The sequence below is a fragment of the Trichoplusia ni genome, chromosome 10 (genome assembly GCF_003590095.1).
Source record: "Trichoplusia ni isolate ovarian cell line Hi5 chromosome 10, tn1, whole genome shotgun sequence".
Taxonomy (NCBI): Eukaryota; Metazoa; Arthropoda; class Insecta; order Lepidoptera; family Noctuidae; genus Trichoplusia; species Trichoplusia ni.
The window spans coordinates 4,272,360-4,295,884 of record NC_039487.1 but is presented as its reverse complement, the minus strand read 5'-3'; positions in this window follow the sequence as shown (position 1 = coordinate 4,295,884).

Genomic DNA, 23,525 nt, shown 5'->3' with positions numbered 1-23,525 from the left:
ATGACAGCTTTAATAAAGATCGTTTATGTATGATAAACTGTTACCATCATTAATACTCTCCCGTTTAAGAGTTAAACATTTGCTTGATAGTAATTAATTGAGATTGTACAACGAACTTATACAGCTTTCAGACCTATAATGACCGGGTTGAAAGGAATTAATGGGTTAAAATAAAATCTTCCTAAATTTCCGCCGGCCGTCCGTCTATCACCGGGCTTGCACCTCATGATTCGTGGACCCGTGATTGCTAGCCAGTTGAAGTTTTCACAGATGATGTACTTCTGTTTCTATACCAAAAACACATGAAAATAAACATCGATATTTAGTATACTCTAGTACGGTCATAAATGTAATGATAAACCAATTTTTGTCGCATGTTACTTTTTCTTTAGCCCTATATCACGGTAAGAAACTCTATATCACGGTAACCCGCGGTTTTCTCGCTTCTATCGAAGCCAAAAATTGTGATCTTCTTACATAACTAAATGTACTGAAGGCGGGATATAGTTAGTGAAGAGCAGTCTTCTTGGATATTGTGGAAGACGTCAGCCATAAACAACATGAAACGAGTTGGGTGTGGAATCCATTACCTAGAAAAAAATATTTATTTATAACAACATAATATATGATCGATTAATGTTGTTTAAACCGTTGTATGGTATCGTAAGAAATCAGCATTGTTTTTATATACATTGGTATTATAATTTATTAAATTTACTGAAAAAATAAGATAATATGACTTTTAAATAAAGAAAACCTTTACTTGTTACCTCAAACGTGACTCAGAACTTCGTAGTATTTCTTTGTACTGGCCTCAACTACATTTAGATAGCAACACAATTACTAAGTTACTAATTGTATGTTCGGCTGCGACCTGTAAACAAATTAGTCTCATAGAACAAACACTAATGAGTTAATTAGGTCTTCATTTATGATAATTAAGCAACGTAGGTATATTAATCAGTTCTACATTATCATCTTTAAAGCTCAAAAATTGTCATTAACTAGCGACGATCCTTGTGTTTACCTGCGCAGTTCTTGTTTCCATCTAAATATGGTAAGTTAATATCGCCAATAAAAAATACTGGTAATGTAGTTTCGCATCGGTGACAGATTACTCAAAATCGGTTCAGTGGTTTTAGCGTAAAAAAGTAGCAATCAAATAATCAGGCCCGAATCAGATAAAACCTATCGTTTAAAAAAAACAAAAGCAAAATCAACAGGCCAATGAACTGCGCTCACAAACAACTCATTGAATAACTATAAAGAGCTAGTAAACCGTCAACAATACAACCATTAAGGTTTTATTGGCCGACTAATTATCGCTTTACAAGTGGCAAGCAATATCTGCGGATACCTGCCACTTCAGATCAGCGTATCATCGATACCAATTTGACAAGTACACAATTCGCAATCGAATGTTATTTTTTTTTACATGACTCTTGTAAAAACTTGATTTATTGACATGCTTATTACCTCCACTTATGTTCCACTCACGGTCGTAAACTTTGACGAGCAAAATCAACACAAAATAAATGTATTTATTTTTTGTTGAGTTTCTTTTATTTTATTTTTTGTTTGTCATGATTTTGGACACGAATTTAAAATTAACTATCTGGGAGTTTATTAAAAACATAGCTGTAAACATTAGAATTTTTTGTCGCTTTTTTGTAGGGTATCAGTACCTACTTGTTTTGTTAGTAGTAATCACTTCTTATTTGTTACATTAGACATGAATAGAGCCTGAAATAGGTATATAGGCAACATATCACATACAGTTTTTTAAAATTTTATTCGATTACTTACATACAGACAAATGATAACAAATGCAACTACGCCTCTCTGGGTTACAAAATAAGTTAGTAAACGGCTCGAGTGAAGACAACTGAGATTCAAAGTTACTCAAAGCCAATGTACTATAGATGAACAACTTTTAGTTGTGTCCGCGTGTCCAAGTCACGATGATAACTAAAAAAAACATTCAAAGCTTAAAATATGTGAGGAGTGACATTAGTAATAAGGACGCTTATGTGTTTCATAGTAACAGCTAACAATTCAGAAATTCTCAAAAAAAATTCTGACAAAACATGTTTCTAGTAAAATAAAGCAAAAATGGGAAACAATCAGGCGTTTAAGAATATATTTATAGAAATTTTCTTGAGGATTAGTCATACTTAAAAGATGCGATATTTTACTCACGTGTTTTGATCGGGACTGCCCGACACCTTCCAGCACAAGAGGCAAAAAGTTAAACCAACACAGATTTTTTCCCCACTTCCTGTCCGCCGTACCCGTGTGTCAGCTCAGTAGACAACGCTCACACAATGGGGTCTTGTTTAAGAATTAACGTTGAAGGCAGCCAATCAGGCAGACCATCGGTTAACTGATCAAACATAACAAAAAGCCCACACTCAATCAAGACGAATCCAACGAGGTGTTATGCTAACACTATCAATCATTTAAATGAATAGGCTCTCTCGTTATCTGAACTTGGATTGAAGCCAAAATCGTTATAAAGACGGTCTCGTTAAACATTTGACGGTCTGTGGTTCGGAAATTAAAGAAAGTTATTATAATGCTGACAGGGATTTTGAATTAAGAGGTTTATTTTTTATGAATGCGACATACTTCGTTTTGATGGTGTGTTTATACTTCGAATAGTGTAAGCATGCCGTTGTTGTGGCTGTAAATGGAGTCGTTAAGGTTTTCGTGAATTATTTTAGTGCTTGTTTTGTTTATGAGTCATAATATTGTCGCATTATTTTTATATCAAACACTTTATACTCCAGTTGTATCGTAAAGCACATTAAACTTGTTTAAACACGACTTTCTCATTTCGTTTAATTAATTTAATACATGAATGACACTAAACAAAGTAAATTATTTTCCTTACGGATAGAACATCGTAAATTAAGTGAATAACAAAATGAGCACTACACAGAAATAAGGTCGAAGTATTTATTTTTCCTTTTAACAGCTGCGAAACTTTGCTTATAATATTCAATGAAAATAAATGAGTTACATAATTAAAGAGTTCTAGTAAACGTAGGAACGGACGAAAGTTTGATCATAAAATCCTCTGGTTCATGTTATTTTACTTCCTTAGATGGGAAAATTGTGTTCGATAATGTGTCCCGGATTTCTCTTGTATTTTTTTACTGAGAAAATAAAACGAACACATAAAGTTGAGTATATTTGTATGTGTAAATGTATGGTACGGAAATAGCACTCTACTTTCAATATTAATACCAGTTTTTGAACATATATGTACAGTTTAAGCAAGTATTTGTTATTTATAAAACATTTTACACGCAGATTTACTTGAATTGTCAAATAAAAAATTGTCAAAATCTACACTATCGCGGAGAAATCGTTACGCGTACAATTTAAAACTTCGTTCCTCTGTCAATCGATTGATAAATATTCAATGCTCAATTTTAAGTTAATTGGAAAAATTGCTGACAAATTGTTACTTCTGTAAAGTGGTTATTAGTTTACCGTCTACGTTTATTTATTAACAAGCGTTATTAAGTCAGACCTTAAACTAAATTTTATAAAGAAAGTTTTGAATTCACCACACGCAGTCACACATAGTTTAAAGACAAAAACAGAGCACAAAATTGTAAAATAATAGGAATTCGTTTTGGGATCTTGCTATCATAATTTAATCAATTATCCAAACCTATTAAAAAATACCACCCAGTATATATAAAAAGGTTGAGGACAGCTATAGCTCCATTTAAAACTGTAATCAGATTTATTCTGCAAGACTAGAAATCGACCGATTTCTGATCGATTCCTTATTTCCGATCGATTTGATTGTCTAAGACTAATTCTTATCACTTTTCTCTCACACTTTTGCAGAACCATAATTTCACATTCACTAACACCACATCATCAACCTTTTTCAAAACCGCTGAACTTTATAAAACGCAATTAATTAACGTTCAGCATTAAAATGAAGGAGCTGAGTGCAATCCCCGAAGCCCTGTCTAAACAATACGGGAGATTGCACCATGACGACATCAGATTAAACATCGCCAGCGGTTTTCCACGTCTCATTAAGATTGTCTTTCGGTTTATATAAAAATAGAGTTCGGATTAATGTCTGGAGATTTAAGGGTTGTCTGTTCTCGTTGTCGAATTTATACGACTATAAGTGTTGTTATTGTTTCTTTGGTATTTTTGTGGTGAGAAATATCATGATATAAAATTAATACCAAATTTATAATTGTGGAAGCTAATAATAATATAGTATCGCGTAGTCTGCTACGGTATTTTGGTTATATTGTACCAAATTTCATGGTTTAATTAATTCATTTTAATTTCAAAAAGTTTTAAAAAGGATGTTTCTACAGCCAAAGTACTTCGTGCCCTTTAGGAAACTTCCTTATCATATACTATACGTTTTTGCTATTATCATTATTCATTTAAGTCAGAAGGTGTTTCACATTATAGTCATAAAAAATAGTCGTGCAAACGTTATCCTTCAATAGCAGATGATTAGAAAGTAAATGAGTTTAGACTAGTAATATGAATCGTTGAGATATAAAAAAGTTAATAAGCACATTAACTAGCGATTTACTGTGCACAAAGTATTTATACTTGATGAGTATTTCAAATCTAAAGGCTCAAATAACGTAATTTATATCTTATACATACAAATACATTAACACACACAATTTTTTTTTTATTGGTGTGTGAACCAATTATAACATAATATCAAAAGAAAAAACATAATATAATATAGAAAAACTAACCAACAATAAATACATTAAATTATAAGATACCTACAAACCACGCTATAATTCCTTTTTTTTATATTTTGAAGACGAAATAAACCTAACCTCTTTTTATTTTTTTCATAAATTTCTTATTTTCTCTTTTACGTTGACAGTACTTTGATTTAATTCAAGTCAAGGACTACCATAGAGTATGATTGATTGATGACATGCCTTTGTTATACTTGACGTCAGTTTGAATATCATATTACAAGTAATACTAATTATTTCTGACTTATAGTTTAGTCAAGAAAAAACTGGTCTAATTTTATTGTAGTTACCTCAATTTTATATAGTTTGAAATTGTCTGTCTAAAATCGAAAATATATGTTCAGATAGCATGTTGTTTTTTTTTTCAAAATTGAATTCTCTATATTTTGAATCAACTAGATTTTTATTGCACAAATATTTCAATTCCGATTAAAATTCTGGAAAATAATATAATTTAAATAATTATATCGTAAAACAATATTTTACCAGCACACTTAATCCTATTTCTAATTTTAAGCCAGCAAATACGATTTTTGTAGAAAAGTACAAAAAAATGTTAATAAAAGTTTGAGCATCGCCAGATTTTTTGTTCTTGACTGTCGGTGTCTGTCTGTGCTAATATTTGCGTCCGTGCATTATTGCTGAGCGAGAGTGCACAATGAGGCGGGGATTATCTCCGTAGATTTGTTCAGGACACCGTTCCTACCTAAACGAGTAATTTGAATAAGTAATAACTACGTTTCTATTTGATTTTAATTAATTAAATGAGCGGGTTCTTATTATTAAATCTATAACTGTATTAAAACTATTGTATCATATCAAGTATCGCCACGTGAGACTAAATGAAAAAGTTACTTGAAAAAATTACAGATGTCAAAATCGTACTGTTGCGTTTTACGTCGGGAACAAATTTTATATATATTTTAATATAGAGGTACAAATCTAAAAAATGCTAACATTTTTTTGCTATGCTAATTCTGTCAGCACCATACACTTGTTTGCATCCCCTCTGTCTACGTACCGTGGTCTGTGCATAAACGTTAAAAAAAAACAAAAGAAAAGCAGTAATCACAGCGCTGTGGGCGAAGCAAAGTCAACAGTCATCTCATAACTGGATAGCAACGCATGCATACTTCATGAGTTGTTTCCGAGCTACGTTGACATCGCGAATGTTTTGCATTCACTCTAGGTTTCTCAAGATACCGGGAATTTATGATACAGTGAGATATGATTTTGTTTGGCTTATCATTGGCATGTTTTTTTATTTATAAGGAAGGTAGATAGGTTTGCTTTAAAGACGCGTTACGTCGGATGATGAATTTTTTCTTGTTTTTTTTTTTTGCTATTGTGTTGAAAAATAAATACACAAAGTCTCTGTAATATTTGTCGCCTTTACGCAATATTATTACAACTAATATTGGTTTATACTACGCAAAAGTATAAAATAGTATATTTGGAGTGAATCACGTTTTAAAATTTCGATACAAATGCATTTATTTTCACAAAACTAACATAAAACGCAAAAGTTACCAACAAAAACACAGTGATACAAAAACAGCTTTCATAAAATAAAATACGAACTCTATTTCCCAATTGCGGAACACTCTCAAATTTATTTCCAATTATGTTCATAAAGTTGGTTTTCATTACTCTGTTTACAGTAAAATTAACTGTAACATGCAGTGTGCCCGCTTCACCTAGTTAGGGCTCAGTAACGACATCGTTATACCGATTTAAACATTTAGCATACGTTGTTTTTTTCAATTTTAATTGGTGCTGTTCAATGAGAACGCACTTCGTTAAAATCGCCCATTTAGTATGCATTAAATGGAAATAAAAACATAACCGTTTTGGTAATAGCTTCAGTTTACGCGTAATAGGCGTAATTGCGTTCGGTTAAAAGTGTGCCAATGTCGTGATGACCGCTTCAATGCTGATTTCGGAATTTCTATGCCGTAGCTTCTTGATTGGGCTGTTAGTAATTCATCTTCAACTCCCCTGCATAACATTAGTTCTTGAGACTTAAAGTGGCAGTTTATTGAATAACAACTTAATTTACTCCATGTATCGCGGAAAAAATTTAATCAAGAACACCAGGACCTAGGACAAGCAGTCACACTAACACTTGACCTTTGCAGGGATTGAACCCGGGACATGTCGCGCACAGTGGGTTTGGCGTAGCGACCAAGCGGCTATCCGTGACGTCTACTTAGTAATTCCTCAGTACTTATGATTGTGGTTAAAGTTAGATTTTCCGTTCAGTTATATCTTTACTCCACTTATTACGTATGTAATTTTGTCTGTACATACTTTAATTGACTTGACCCATGGCCTAACGGACAACGACAATTGGACTAGTTACCAAAATTAAATAACAAGGTCGTCAAGGTTGACTACCTATTGAAGGTAAGAGACCTTTGACCTCCTGTGATTGAATTTAGAAGGAGGTTACAGCTAGTTTATTGATTACGGTTACATTGTGTACGGTGACCGACAATTATCAAAGTATCAACCTAAATTGCAGCGTTTAGAAGCAAAACTTTTGTTCTTGTCAACAAAATGTCTAATTATGTCCGTAGGTTGCCTGCCGTCATATTAAATTATTTGTTTTTTTTATTGAGGCTGAAAACTGTAGGCATTAATTACTATCCCAATTAACTGGCTCTCGAGTTGCCGCAGCGAAATGTCACCTAATACGATTGTTCGCACGTATGTGCATAATAACGACAGGAATGTAGGTCGAATGCTGATTGCAGACACTCGGCTCATATCGAATTCTCTTTTTTCCGACCAACGATCTGCGTTGCGCGAAAAATTTCATATCGCCACTCGTTTTGCAAGTAAAATCAGATAACTTTTGACACTTCAATTACGTAGTGATGGCCGCGTCTAATTTTTTTTCGCCGCGTTCAAAATGCGGGAAACATGTCACGTCACCAGCATACAGGGCGAAGTTTCCAGAACAAAATACAAGTTCCTTAAAGTTTAACGGGAAGAAGGTAATAAGAGGGAAATTAAAAAGTTTTTCGCTTTTAATATTAAATTAAGTGGAGATCTGTTATCGCAGGTGCACAATCGAGTGGACGGAGTTTGCTATCCGCGCCTCGCGGCTGTTTCCTATTGTTTTGTGTTTTAGTTTACGCTTGTTAGTTTCCCATTAAGTTCTGGCGCTGTAGGGCAGGCCTTTTATTAATTCGTCAGTCTTGCTTGTCTGGGAGAGATGAGCGTTTTCATTGCTTACATCTTCATAAAATTAAATTCCCTTCTAGAAATGTAGCGCGCATGTTTATTATTTTAAGAATACTCGTAGTTCGAACTCGGTACATAATGTCGACGCAAAATCAGTTCAAAGCGGACTATAAATTATACGATTCGTATTCTCCTTTTAGTGTGTAGGGATAAATAAGAAATCTCTTTAGCGTTTGTGAGACCACACTAAAGCGAACGGACAGAAACAAATCTTCATTAACAGCTTGACAAAAAGTCGCAGCTGCTGGCTTGTGTAAATCTATCGAAACTTGGTGACGTTCCGTTTGCGACACTTTTAAAGAAGCTTCGTAAGTTCCTAATTTATATGATTAAAAAAACACTTCTAGAAATATTTCATTTTGTCCAATCAGTCACATTGTTAATGTCAAGTTGAAAGCCTAATCTTATGCGATGATACTCCTTAATTAAAATACCTACTTGACAAGTCACCGTTCTATTTATATTAATCTAAATGTAAATACGCCGTGTTTACTTGACATTCAAATGTGGTACAAAGTGGCATCTTAATGATACGCATTAAGCTTCTCGTTGACAGCCACAAGTACTGGTATCGATATAACATAATGACTGTGTCACTTCACCTGGTGAGCAATGTACACCTTCATTATGTTATCAAGACTTAAATAAACTACACTGGGCTTAAAATAATATGACTAGATGGTCGCGTACAGTCAAATGACGCCATCTTTTAATCGTGACGGCCATGATACTCATGTCAAGTTTGAATTTGGAAAAATTTAACGGTCAAATAAAAAAGAAAACAATATTCGAAAAATGTTCTAATTTTAAATTATAAAATGCAGAGATTAGATTTATAACACGATTAAAGTTTTAAAATGTATTTTTGTGTCAATAAAATACCGTTTTGGTTGCGCCAGCTTAGTTTTAATGAACTTTAATTTATTTCATACACTTCGTCTCCTTTACGATCGTTTCGAATGATTTTTGGTTGTAAGGATATGTGTGGTATTTCACAGCCTGTTCTATGTTTTCGTTTACATAATCCAGACTATTAATTTCGACTTTATGTCGTACGCCGTCACGTTGCGGTGATTTTTTATTTCCATCCTTGTTTATTTTAGAAGCATTATAGAATAAACGACATTTATTTACCATAAACATAAAAGCTGTGATAATGTGAACGTAAATCTTCTAGTTTGTTTAAAAATAAAGTGACAATGGCCTGTTATAGTATACCGAGACGAGTGTTAATTCTAATATTACAGCACTTTGAGTTTGCATTTTTTGCTTTTGTTTCTACAAAGATTTTCACCCGTATTGTGAGATAAAACATTAATTCTAGGAACTAGAGCCGAGAGCCTTTGAGAGTAGCTATGAATATTCATACTTTGAAGATGTTTTTTTCGTTCTTTTTTGATCGTAGTACTTATTGCATTAGTTTTTAATTTTTCATTGAAAATATTTGTTGCGAATGTAATTAAAGTAATATCTACAAACATTGTGCAAGACTTTCGTTAAAACAAAGCTTCCTTACATATTATAAAACAAAGTCCCCCGCCGCGTCTGTCTGTCTGTCTGTCTGTCTGTCTGTTCGCGATAAACTAGAAAAGTACTGAACGGATTTTTATGCGGTTTTCAACGATAGATAGAGCAATTCTTGAGGAAGGTTTTAATGTATAATAAGTTTAGGTTTTGTGTAAACTGACGATATTACAGCGATATTAGTTAAACATGTCGGAAAAAATTAAGCCATTCGAGAGCTTTCATCGAGAACGCTGCCAAAACCTTTTGAGTTACAACAAAACAATGTATGGCGGGTTTGTACCTCTTTAATAGATCTACAAAAAAGTCCGCGGTGGTATATGTCTATCTTCCAAGGATAACCCACAATAACCAATTTTATGTGTTTTCTTAATACAGTAAAATTATTGGTTACTTACGAACCTCTTTTTAACAATACAGTATTAATCCTTATCCAAATAAATAAGTTAGATATATTATGCATGTAATATAGAACAAAATTGCCTCATACACTACGCCAAAAATGTTAAAAGGTAATGAGTTATCGTAATATTAAAATCTCCGCGCGAGAAATTAAAAATCGATGAAACGTAGCGAAGATATCGTTGGCATCTATATACTAATTGTACTATATATATACTAATTACTATGTATATACTATGTATGTACTATGTATATACTAATTGTTTGTTTGATTGTTTGTTTGAACGCGCTAATCTCAGAAACTACTGGTTCAAATTGAAAAAATATTTTTGTGTTGAATATACCATTAATCGAGGGAGGTTTTAGGCTATATGTATATCATCACGCTGCGACCAATAGGAGCGAAGAAAAAGTCATAACTTATATCTTCTAACCACGCAGACGAAGTCGCGGGCAACAGCTAGTAATAATATATGTACTACTAAAATTTAAACTTGATCAAATTAAATCGGGGAAGAAGACATTAAGAGACTATATTTGAAATACAATGAAGAAAGTAAATAAAACAACATAATTCACGTCTCGCACTTAATCTACTAAAGTGAAATATTAATATTAACTGTTAGTCGATTTATCACGTAATCTCGGATAGGTTGATTCATTAACGTGATTCATCCTCCGCCCGTTGAATTTATAACTCACGAACATAGAATATTTGACAAAATGGACCATTAGTTGTTACAAAATTATGTAAACACGTCGTCAGTTTAAGTGCCTTTACTATGAGATTTTATAACAGAACTGTTGCTTTTGTGGAAACGAGATGGCAATATACATGCACATAGTTACGTCTCGCATTAAATATAGTATGAAGAGCTTCTAGAAGACCTTGTAGTGAGAGCTCGGAATTGCGTTCTTTGATTTTTCGAAGAATAACAGTTAATGAGAACTCGCAACCGTTGGTTAAAATAAATCATGATTTTGTTGAGATAATCAAAATATCTTCATAATTTTAGTAGAACGCATACCAGCTGGGATTTGAAGAGCGTCATAACATTCGACTTGACTGTGTTTTGTTTAACGCTCTGCTTTTGTCGCTCTGTCTGTTGTAGTTATGTATAGAATTAAGGTCGAGCTTATTAATACTCATTTGTAGATTTTTGGATTAATGTTATTGTGCTGAGATATAACGACGGTTGAAATAGCAACTGGTCAAGATTTGTGGCTGAAGTTCCTGTGCAGATAATTTTCATAAAAATGGTTTTCGACCATCAATTTTGTTACAATACTTAAAAGCAAAATAATATTTGAATACACATATAATTAAACCCGTACAAATATTATGGTTCTTGAATAACAGGCTTGTAACAGAAAGATAAATTCAGTGGACTACTTACCGACAAACATTACCATCAACCCTTTGATTGTCAAATGGTGGACATAGGCATCAAGTTCTAGAAGAAGCAAATAATGTTTTTTTTTATATCGATATATCATCAAAAACTGCTACCAAAGCTCAAGTGAAGCTTTTTAGCAACAAAAATAAACACAACACATTTACCCTGAGAACACACGCTACAAAATGCCATGCATATTACAAGGTCCAAGAAACAAGTTCATACATACACTATTATGGTAACGCTTCATAAAAAGCGTAATATTCAAGACGAAAGCCAACAACACTATCCAAAGATTGTTTTATTCGTTGCGAACAACTATCTTATTTGGCGTTCTTACAAGTCAGTTGTAATATTCATCACGCTCTTGGCTCCGGTGACTTTAAACGGTGCATGTCCGTCTTTTTATTTTATTTTTTTATTTATTCTCGCCTCGATTGTTGCCAGAGAGCAGTATTCATAAAACTATGGAAGCACTGTTCCTTGTTTTACACACTCTTTTATATTTCAACAGCCATTCCAGTTGAGATACAGGCGACATTTTATAGTGCAGCTAGTCTGTCTTTACAGCGCTGTCCATCCCAGTGGAAAATGAAAAAGAACTGAAGTTTAGGACCTGTAGTTCAAGAATTGAATAATGTCTTTTTAAGTTGAGGTAATTACCGTGTAGTAATTTCACCAAAGGATCGCCAACAGAAAAATATTTTTAACTTTATATGAAAATTTTATTCTCATTAAATATTCTTTGCTTTGTTAATAATTTCGATCAATATAATTAGTTCCAAAGCTCATGCACTCGATTTAATACTAGCAAGAAACAAAAACTCAGTGCAGCATAATTAATAAATATAAATACAAAATCTTTCTACTCTCTTAAGAAAACAACAACTTCGAAAGTTAACGAACAAGCGTAAACGAGCTCAAGGCGATAGGATATTAAAAAATCATACAATCTAGTAGCCAGAGCATTGTTTGTGCAGTCTAGTATATGTCTAATTGAAAAGCTTTGTTCTAGACTGAGATAACAAATGTATTGTAATTTTGTATTCGGAGTTCTTCATTTCTTTTTTGTTTTTTTTTTTGTAATGCCTCACAGTCCAAGTCTCAACATTAAAGGAGAAAATAATAAAAATCGGTATCTAGTCATACAAAAAAGTGTCCCACATGACTCTCCCAAAAGAATTTCTGAGAAATGCAACACAGATATATATTTTTTCACAATTTTGTTGAGAGTTTTAAAGAGATCTTTATTATCTTATCTTTTGTTTTATATTTATTCAGTTACACTTGTTCTTTATTAAAAAAAGTCAAAATTCGCTAAATATTTTCTTTAAATTAAATTTAAAATTTGTTTAATTCTTTTAAGTACAATCCCAAGAACAGATCGTCTATTTCACTGAACTGATATGTGGTTCTGTTTTAGTGACAAGTGAGCAACAATGAAACTCAATGCCGTTGGGAAATTCATCGTCGAATACAATAAACCAAATACATGTTCGCTACAGTACAAATAACTCCAAGATTGCTTCAGTTACAACCAGCAATGCATGTCAGAGGCTTGTCTGTAGAGCAAGCGACTAGTTTACGTCTGCAATACAGGCAGTTCTTTAGTACAGTGCACCATAAAAACGGCGTAAAGTTGATGGTCCAACCAAATCAAGTATGGGAATTACTGTCTCAATTCAAACGTAGTTTTATATGGAAGAAGTCGTTTTGGTATCTTTTGCTGCATATAATTTGATATTACGACTGTTTTTGCTGCAGGGTGGGCAGCATTGTATTACGCCTCCATCAATTTCCATGTTTGGATTGTAACTGGCGATGTCAATGACCTTTGAACCAAGGTAGTGTTACTTCATCATTTTCGTTCGATATTGGATGACTCTGCATAAGTAAGTATCTGGTATTAGTATGTAAATAATATTTTTTTCAAGAATACGAAAAAAAAGTTATTGAATCTATTCGAAAGCCAAAACGACGTACTAAAGGGACCTAAAATATTTTAGTTAAGTATTACATAAAATTAGGAACATGCCACTTCTAATAATTAGTCGGCAAAATATCAAAGGTTTCTCCGAAACGCATTTATGTTTCTAGATCAAAGCTTAATTAATCTAAAATTGAAAATGTGGCTGTAATAAGACACATCCATAAATAGAAAATATTAAAGTGTCTTCACCGAGCTCACATCCAGGTTTTATTGCTCAGGGGAATAAGCTAATAAACTTATATACCACTTTATAAATCTTCAAGATAATGACGTGCAAAACTGAATTGTGAATTCTAGTACCTTATTTCGAGAATTCCGAGAAAGAACAAGGAACTCTAACTCTCAAGTAAGTAGGTCACAGAGATGAAACAAATTACAGAACAATATTCGAAACGAATAAAACAAGCGAAGTAATATCACTTATAGAAATTACAGCGTAGTGAGATCACACCCATAGGAGTTATATTAGTACAACGCATTTCACAGCGGGCGTCGTAATTCTATCAAACATAACACTGAATGTTATTGGTAGGAAATGTTAGTTCCATCATAATGCTAACGAAAATATCGATGCCGTTGATTGATATGAAGTAAGTGAATTCAACACCAATGAATCTATGACAAAAATAGATGAAAGAACATGAAGAGAAAAATGTAAACACGTCAATGATACGTCAAAATCTAAAAATCGATCTTTTTACGGTTATAAGAAGCTTTTTAAAATGAGGAAGATGATGCAGATGATGAAATGAATTCAAAACATAGAAAAGATCAAACGGATTTTGTGAAACTAACGTGTTTCGGAAAATTGTAACCTGAGTTTCTATTTCTAACTTATGTAAATATTCTTTTTAGGTCATGTTTTGAATATTGCGGGAAAGATTCCAAGAGCTACTGTGCTCAGAACTGTCTGCAGAAAACACTTATATATACCTATAAGATATATTTGGATGCATTTTGCATTCATAGATTGAAGAACAGAAAAGAGAGAAAAAATAATTGCCATTGTATTTTAGCTCTACTTAATTCTTCAGAAAGGAGTTATCTAGGTCCTATACTTTTTTGACAAGATTATCGAGACGTTTATGATAAATCCATTCCCTTCCATCCCCAGGTCAACCATATCTCCATACATGAATCTGTCAATACTTACTTACTATACCTCTCACCTGAGGTTAAAAACATGTGCTGTAAAACAAAACGTAGTTATCTCCGTAATAAAAACGTCAAACGTCTAAGAATTACGAACTAAAAATATCGATTTTCAATCATGACGCTAGTCTTGATGATATTTTTATGCTAACACATTTATGCCTCTTTGTGCTAGAAATGGTTTACTTTATGACCCGTAGTTAGGTTGTTAGTGCTCTATCTAGTGGTAATAATTTTATTACATACCTTCATATTTGTATGAACTAATAAATCCTTAGGAAAAATTATAGGACTGAATCTTTTGAGATTAGTTTTTATGGGAACTGTATATATTCTTGAGATAAATAAAACACTTGCATTTAAAAAAGTTTACATAAAAACGAAGGACATTGGTACGTAATTATTTTCTACTTTAAATTTCAGAATTCTAAAATAGAATAACGTATTAAACTCCACTCGTAGACTAACAAACGTTCTCACTTGGAATACAATAAAATATGAAGCTTGTTCCTCACCTCAGTCTAGGTAATAACTCATAGGCCATAATTCCTTTACTTACTTTTAGTAATTATTACTTTTCCATTACTGAAGGCAGTAAACACGTGCGTAGCCCACAAGTCGGTAACACTTGTTGCCGATGACGCCGACATGTTTATTACGCCGTTGCGAGCTGAAAGCGACTCGTAAAATGTTTCCAAGGTTAAGTTTGATTGTTCCAAACGTACAGGCTTCCTCTCTTCCAATTATTGCGAAGACATCCCGAAACTCCTTAAAATTAAACCTTACACCACCCAGATAGAGTTGAATTCGTAATTGAACGTGTCGTGTCTAGCAAAACAATTCATGTTGCCCTTTGTACCTAAGATTGCAGCGCTTACTCTAAATGCGGTTTTGAGGTTAAACTCCTATTTGCTTTTAACGTGATTTAAATAGGTCAAAGTACAAAAGGATTATAAGAATGGATGTTGTCTTTGAAGTTGGTATCAGCCGTTAAAGAACAGAAGTTAGAAGTGGTACAATTAGATTGTTTTGTATTGTAAATAAATACCTGGTAGCGGTTTCATAATGATCAAGATAGCAATTATTCCAATGATAAGCAATTATGGAGGCTAATATTCAAAGACATTATAAATTGATATTATCATTGACAGGAGACAAATGATACAGACAGTTTCTGTGTTGTGTAATTTTGTCTAAGGTCCTATTTCAGTTGGAGCTAGATGACTCACTGTCAAGAATAGAATTGTCAAATGGAATGAGACAGCGGTATTAGTAGCTGATATAATACTGATAGTGGGTCAAGGAACTTTGATAATAAGCTCTTGTTTATGAATGATATTGTGTTTCAGGCCAACTGAGCTAAAGCTCTTGAAGTGAGTTATTAAACACATAACACTGTCATTGTTAAAAATAATTCAGATACGGATTATAATATGGAAATCTTGTTGATGTAATCTTATTAAAATGATTTAATTATTTAGGTTTCCCGAAAATATCCATTTAAAAATGAAGTACCTATGCTGATTAAATAAATTAATCATCAGCAATATAAATATTGATAATTTGGTAATTTATAAAAATAACGATGATGCTTATTTATATAATGATGATTTGTTTATTATGGAAACTTAAATCACAGGTCAACACGTGCATTACATATATCCCACTAGCCAAACTCATAAACACAGTATAATTACAAAGCTTCAAATATCTCATACTAAGTGAACTATTAAGGATGGAACCAACAAATATCAATTTGTTAAATTAAAACTAAAAGTTACCAGATGTTAGCGAGTTTGACATGTGCGTTCCCGAATTTAATGATCCCCAAGGCGGCCACACTAAACAGCGAACATATTCTAAATTTAAAGAAGCAAATCGTTCAGTCGATACATTGAAACGGAAATAGAAGACACACGATCCCGCGGGAAGTCCAACAAAAAACGTAAAGGAGAAACACATGACCTCATTTGTCGCGAGGCGAGGGAATTATTTATTACTTTTGATACCTCTCGCGTCGGCTCCCTCTTTGTCTTTGTGAGAAACGTTGTGATTTTAATATTGCTACTGTTTCTAAAGGAATTTGTAAATGTGATGCTCTTCTTAAGAATGAAGGATTGTGTTAGATTTTTGTACTTTCACTTTGATGTCAGAATTAATTCACTTCGGCTGATGTTCGTTTATGAAGTAAGGATTAAATTTAGGGGGTGGTGGTGGTAGACTGTGATGATAATGCCAGTATTTACTGGGTAAGTATTAAGCCCCTTACATTATTAATCGTTTTTGAGTCCTGTATTTCAAATACCCCAATAAAAAGAAGCAAACTGTCTTTGTTATTACAATATGTGATACATCAATAGTATAGAAAAGACAAGTCGCACGATTTAGTTATAATTTTGAAATTTAATCATTCCAATACTTATCACTATTGTGGTAGTTCAAACCCTAAATGTTATTCAATATTCAACCTTATTGCATATATATTTAAAGAATTCAAATATTTGCTTACCGGAAAATATAATTTTGTTAGTATATGTGATGCGTCCGCCAGATGCGTTTACGACAGAAGTGTCGACTAATGACTCTGTGGCGACGATGTAAACATTCGGCAGGAGACACTGTCAAAATCATCACGATGTCTTCAAAAAAAGTCAAGGGGAAATTAGTGTGCAACGTTTTTCAGAATATAGACTAACGAACAACAAGCATGGACTTTTTGCTGTATTGTGACTGACTGAAAACAAAGTTTGAGTTGGAATTATCAAGATAATTATGTAAAAAAGGCATGCCTTCAACACAATGCTTACTTATAGACCTAAAAATAAGAAAATGTACGCTAAAACATGGTTGACTAATTTTAAAAAAATATTTTGGTATTCCATAAAAAATGGCCATGAAAAGGCGCAATTTTCAGAACGAAGTTCTTCACAACCTCGCTTCCTCTGATCATGATTTATTATAAAAACAAATAATAAATATTTATAAACCAGCAGCAACCCACGGCCTGGATTCTCAAATCGTAAAGGTTACGTCCAGCGTCGGCTCATTAAAATCACCATCAATCACTTTTGAAAACGCTGAATCACAACCAATTGATAAAGTAAAAATATTTCTGATGTAGAAGCAAACGGCACGAACAAAAGAAAACATGTAACCCGATACAAGTCTGTTAAATGTTTACAAATGCTTTATGTTGGCGAAATCAAACACGATTTGAGTGGCGTTCCACAAAAATATAAGCCAAGGGGAGGCAGTAGCGAAATTCAGTGTAAACAATAGTACAAAGAGGAGGTAAGATTATTGGAGAATTTGTTTTAAGCCACTTGAGGCACTTGTAAATATTTGGTAAGCTTTCGTACGTCTTACGTCTGCCATTTCACCTGCCTTCGTGACGTTAACGTTTAATGTTATTTGTTTTGCGTTAGAAAATCAAGCCCCAACAGCATTTAGACATCCTTTTTATGAATGTTCTTTGGTGTTTTTTCTCATCTTATTTTTGTATGATGGATTGTGTTATTTTGCTGTTCATTTTTTGGATCGTGGCTTTAAATATGAATAATTAAAACCCTAGTTACAAGCAATGTAACACAAGCAGCTTTCTTAGTAATATTTTATTTTATAACCGAAAATTTAAAAGAATTTGTAGGTATATTTGCAGGCCAAGAATTTTAGAAGTTTGCTTTGACGTTTTGACTTTAACTTAGTTCTTTTATGAAAGTCTCACACGATCCATTCCATCATTCATTCTTTTGTATAAAATATTTTCATCTTAAAACTGGTTACTCAGAATTTAACCGAACAAACAAATAAAATAAATAGGTTTACTAAAAATCCCATGTTTATGAGACTCGACCGAAAGTTCGTTAAGCTTCAACAATTTAACGTTGTGCAGAAATTCTGAGAAAACTCGATTAACATTTGCTAATGGTTTTAAACTGGTTTTAGTCGTATGAAAATAGCATTGATTTTATAATATGTTTCTATGCCCCGTTTACATACAAATACGCGTCTGTTTTGTTCTGAAATACTTAAAATAGTAACAATAAAATTTTAGGTGGTACATAAAGATAAAAATCAAAACCACAGTTTCTATAAGGAATTACAATGACAATATTTTAGAAATGATGTAAGCGATAGTATAATTACAGAACTAGCAAACTAGTCGGAAGTTACCGACAACCTGCAAACAATCAATCGAAATTAAAACCGAATTAATTACGATCAGACCGTTATGATACACGAATCGCTTGTTCTCAAACCGACACGTGTTATCAATCAGTGCAAAGCTCCAGTACCATATGAAAGCGAACAGACTGACAGTCGTAAAACTCGTGATATGGACTGATTGAAAACACGTTCAAACGCTCATCCGTACGTATGCGCGCTTGCTTTTAATTAGGATGGATGTAATATGGCGGCATATGAAATACTGGTGCATTACCGGAACGAATAGGCGGCATTCCAACTTCAAATTAAGAAGATTTTAAAGTTATGTGTGGAAGTATAATATTAGTTCAAGATGTTAATAGTTTTGTTTGTAGGATGTAGCTATTTGTATCTAACGGAAAATGTTATTGGCTTATTTGCTGCATACATTTCTTTTAGTATATTGCTGAAGACTGATTTTGGTTTGCCATATTGTGTAAAAAGCGACCTTTCTTGTTAAGCCGTCGACTTAAACGTTTTACGTAACTTTAGTGCCAAAGGGTCATATTTGTGCATACATATTTATACATTATCATCCCGTACTTTTTATTCTTTTGAAAAACGACTCTTAATATCCATAATTATTGTTGTCATATCGTAAAGCTCACATTTGCCTAAATGAAATATACAAAAATCGCAAAAGGCAATGCCTGCAGGTACAATTTCTTTAACAGTTGAGCATTTAAACCGATTCGCATAAATCCATCAGTCGAAGTTAAAAGACCATTACAAAACAATTTTGAAATTTAAATTCGATTATTCATTTTTTCCTCGATACGGTTCGTAAGTAGAGGGTTTCTCCTCGCAACGTATCAGGCACCGGAATTATATTGTCGGTAGTAAGTTATCTTTAGTCCGCCACGGTTGCTGTATTATTAACGTCACAACATTGATATAACACAAGGCTCCTTTCCGCGGACATGTCTTCCAAACCGCACGTAGCAATCATCATTACGATTCAATCGTCGAAAGGCAGATGTGTAACAGTTACACTTCATCAGTTGTCGAAGTGGTTAATTTATAAAATGCTACAAAGAATCCCCAAGTGCTTTGCAAAATTAGAATTTTTCCTTTGAACATAAAGTCGAAATTAGAAGAGCATAGTTTCAATATCGGTTGGAATACGAAAAGGGTTGAGTACGACTGGCTATCTCGTCGTCATCCTGTGGATCCCTATATTTAGAATGTCACTTAATAGCGTACAATTTTGCAGGCAATACCGTCGATTGTGTAGGTGCATTCAGAGGAAAATGCTCGACGGAACGGAAAATTTGTCGCGGCCATTATTCGCACTAGCGCTTCGGACGATTAAATTCGGTTCACCCACGAGTTTAGTACTGCGATGTACATGGAACTAGCTTCAATTGACACATAGGAGGCAGTTATCTCCACACAATTGCGTTCGCCACTTCCTTTGACTAATGTTAGTTAGGGTATCTATTATGAAAATATTTTTAGTCAATTATTTTTCAACCCTTATTCCACATAATTTTAAAAGTTGTTTTTTTAGCAAGCATTGGCCATGCTTGTTAAAAAAGCAACACACTCAAAAATGCTGATTAAAATAATTTTGCTCCCAACTGAAAAGTAAACCGATAAAGGCAATTTGTCATTCGTGATAACTTACTTTTTCGAGACATTAAATCAGAATGAAATAATCTCTTGTTCTCCAAACGAGATTTCTGAATTTGATTTCGATTATTCCCTTACTCTGCGGTAACTCGATACTTTGGCGCCGCACCGGTAGCGTCGTCAACATCAAACAGCTGACATCATCACTAAGTGTTTACTAAATACTACATATTTTTTGTTTGACTCATGCGAAATGTTTATTTTGAAGTCATTTTTTTTCCCCTTTCAATATTTTTTGGATATCAACGATACCTTATGGATAAAGATTGTACAGGTCTTAAATTCTAAAATATTATTACATTTTATAAAAAAATACCATTCTTTTTATGTAGCTGTCTTGATGAGAGTGCAGGTATAATGAAGAAGACGTTTCCAAATATGCAACATGACATTCAGAATCCAGTTAAAAATCAGACCTGAATATTCATAGAATCAAATAGTGATACTATCTTTAATACTTCTAACAAAATAATAAGGTCAGTAAAAGATTCCGTAGTAAATAAAGAGATTACGATAGGAGGTTGTCGGAGGCCTACTTTCTCTCGTGTACCTTTTTTATCCTAACAGACAATAGCAGACTTAAGTTCGGCACCGTCTTCATTGCAGTAAGACTCCCGGTATTTATTCCCAAAACGACGTAAAGTAGATAAGCTTCTCCCGTGTAGAAAAATTCCCTTTTAGATTTATCGGTAATCTCGTTTGTTGCCGCTTTTATTGTTTCGCCGAACAATAATGAATTAGACCTACTTGGTAACATTATTTGCTTAGGCCCGGCGTCATTTTGTTTACTTCGGAGCAACTGCATATCCCAACTGGGGAGAGTAGGGTAAGCTGAATCAATGTGGTGGGCGTTTTGCAAGGGGATTTCTAGATTTATCGTACTTTGTTTTGTTCATTTCCAATTTGGACGTAATCTATGAGTTCCTTTGTTCGATTTGTTGAAACAAAATTTCATCGAGCGAATCTCGTTATGAGAGACTTTGATGTAATAAAAGAGAAGTTTTTGGGTGAAAAGGCAATGTTAACATTCCACACGATGTTCGCGGCCATTTTATCACTAACGAGATGATTTCCGGAAGCTTTAATACTTTGTTACTTTCGTGATATTAGGCTATAATTTTTCATACAAATCGTTTGAAGTGTTTTAATAGTTTCACGAGGTTGTTAATCGGATTATAATCCCAAAAAATGTTGTCGAGGTAGAATTTAGCAACTCTCTTTGCGTTACCAAATAAACAATACTTATCTAGGTAACTGGTCACCATTATTTTATTTCTTTAGCAACGTCAGATATTTCATTACTTCACTCTTTATAACCATTACAAAACCCTCTCAAAACATAATTAATAACGTGGTAACTCATAAACATTTGCATAATATTTCTCACGAAATTACATTAGCGTTACAAAGCTAATGTTTATTCAAAATATGCACGGATTTCTGTGTCATTAGCTCGTTGATTCCACAAAATTCATCTGACGCCTGTAATGACTCGCATACATTTGGGAGGCGTGTTATGGAATGCAACGTTACGACATTTCGGGCCAAGCAAACCAAATTAAGCGGGCTCATTAGCGAGCAAAGGCATCTAGAACTAAATATATGAGATAAATTCACACGGAATCAGATAATACACCATATTTGGATATTAAAACAACTTAAATAACAACTTTAGTGGACGGTTTCGTGTGGGTGGCGGTTTCGGCGTTTCTATGTGCCTATTACGACATTATAACTGTTTGTGCCCGTTTTATGAACTTGTAGTAACTATTTAGTTCATTATCTGTTTATAATTATAATTTTGAGATGTTGTGAATTTAAGTGCAGTCCATCAGCGGTTTTTAAGCGACGATTCGGGATTTTGCGCACGTCTTTTTGTTTTTATTTTTGGGAAAGTTGGATGTAATTTGGTTTTGTCATTAAAGGGGTAAGAGGAACCCTTAATGCGGTTGTTGAGCATGAGAGGGGACGTTTGTTATATTGCCCATAGGGTTGCTTAAATTGTTTTGCCATAGGTACAGTTACTTGCTTTATTTGACCATTGAAAAGATTTAGTATCCAGTAATTTGAGAATATATTCGATACGCATTGCTTGTGATGTTAATTGTGTAATTTAACGTTTATATACATAATCCCAGATTTGTGTTGTTCAGGTAATAAACCTTTTCTTAAAAAAATTACTCAATCAGAAGTCAACACTAATCCCTATGTCGCGATAGATTCAAGAACTTTAATTCACATTAACTCAGAACAAGCTTTCGCGGATTACAAAAATGCTTATCCAACGCGAGGTGACTTTGCCATGGTATTTGGGCAGTAAAACTGTTGATTGTAGATGTTTAAGACAAGTAGGTGAATAAGAAAAAAAGTTCTGTGGTGTTCATAAAAGTGCCCATACCTCAAAACCAAAACTGTCTCTGCTTATACATTTACAAAACATGTGTATAATGAAAATAATGTTCCACAAACAGAGGTTAAACAAATGACAAAACACTGTTATGCCCAATAATGTTTAGATTACCATAGGATGTTTAGTATGCAATCAGCAACGAGTGTATCATAATATTCGGTCTACATTGCGCGCTATGTAGCTTTACGCGTTGGATTATGTCAATAATGTACCATCGATGCAGACAAAGTAGGGATTATCACACAATCATTCGTATTATCTCTGGATTATGTGTCTGGATTTGTATTGTAGTTTGTGATAATCGTTTGTTTAAATTGAGGTCAATGTGTCCATGCATAGACTGATTTAATTATGATTTTTAAGAGTTTACATTTTAAGTATTGACAAGTAATATTTTTTTATGATACTGGTCTGTGCCCGTTTGGAAAAAAGGGATGGCCTTTGCCCAGCAGTGGGATCTTAACTGGCTATTATAAAAACAGGGTTTAATGGCTCAGTTAGAATTGCATCACCGTTTAAATAAGCCACTTTGACTGCTTTACCTAAAAACCACAAAACGAGAAAAATGAAAATTTTGATCAACTAATTTGTAATTAAGATAATACACTCGGCGTCAAAAAAATCGCACCTCCTTGAAATAACATTCAAAGCGTTATTAAACCTTAACACGCGCATGTACCCCCACCAATATTGATGTCATTTGAAAGCCAAATAAATAAACTTATAAAAAAACACCATTTCATTTAATTAAAAAAAAGTTTGATACCACAAATGTAACTTGATAAAAAAAG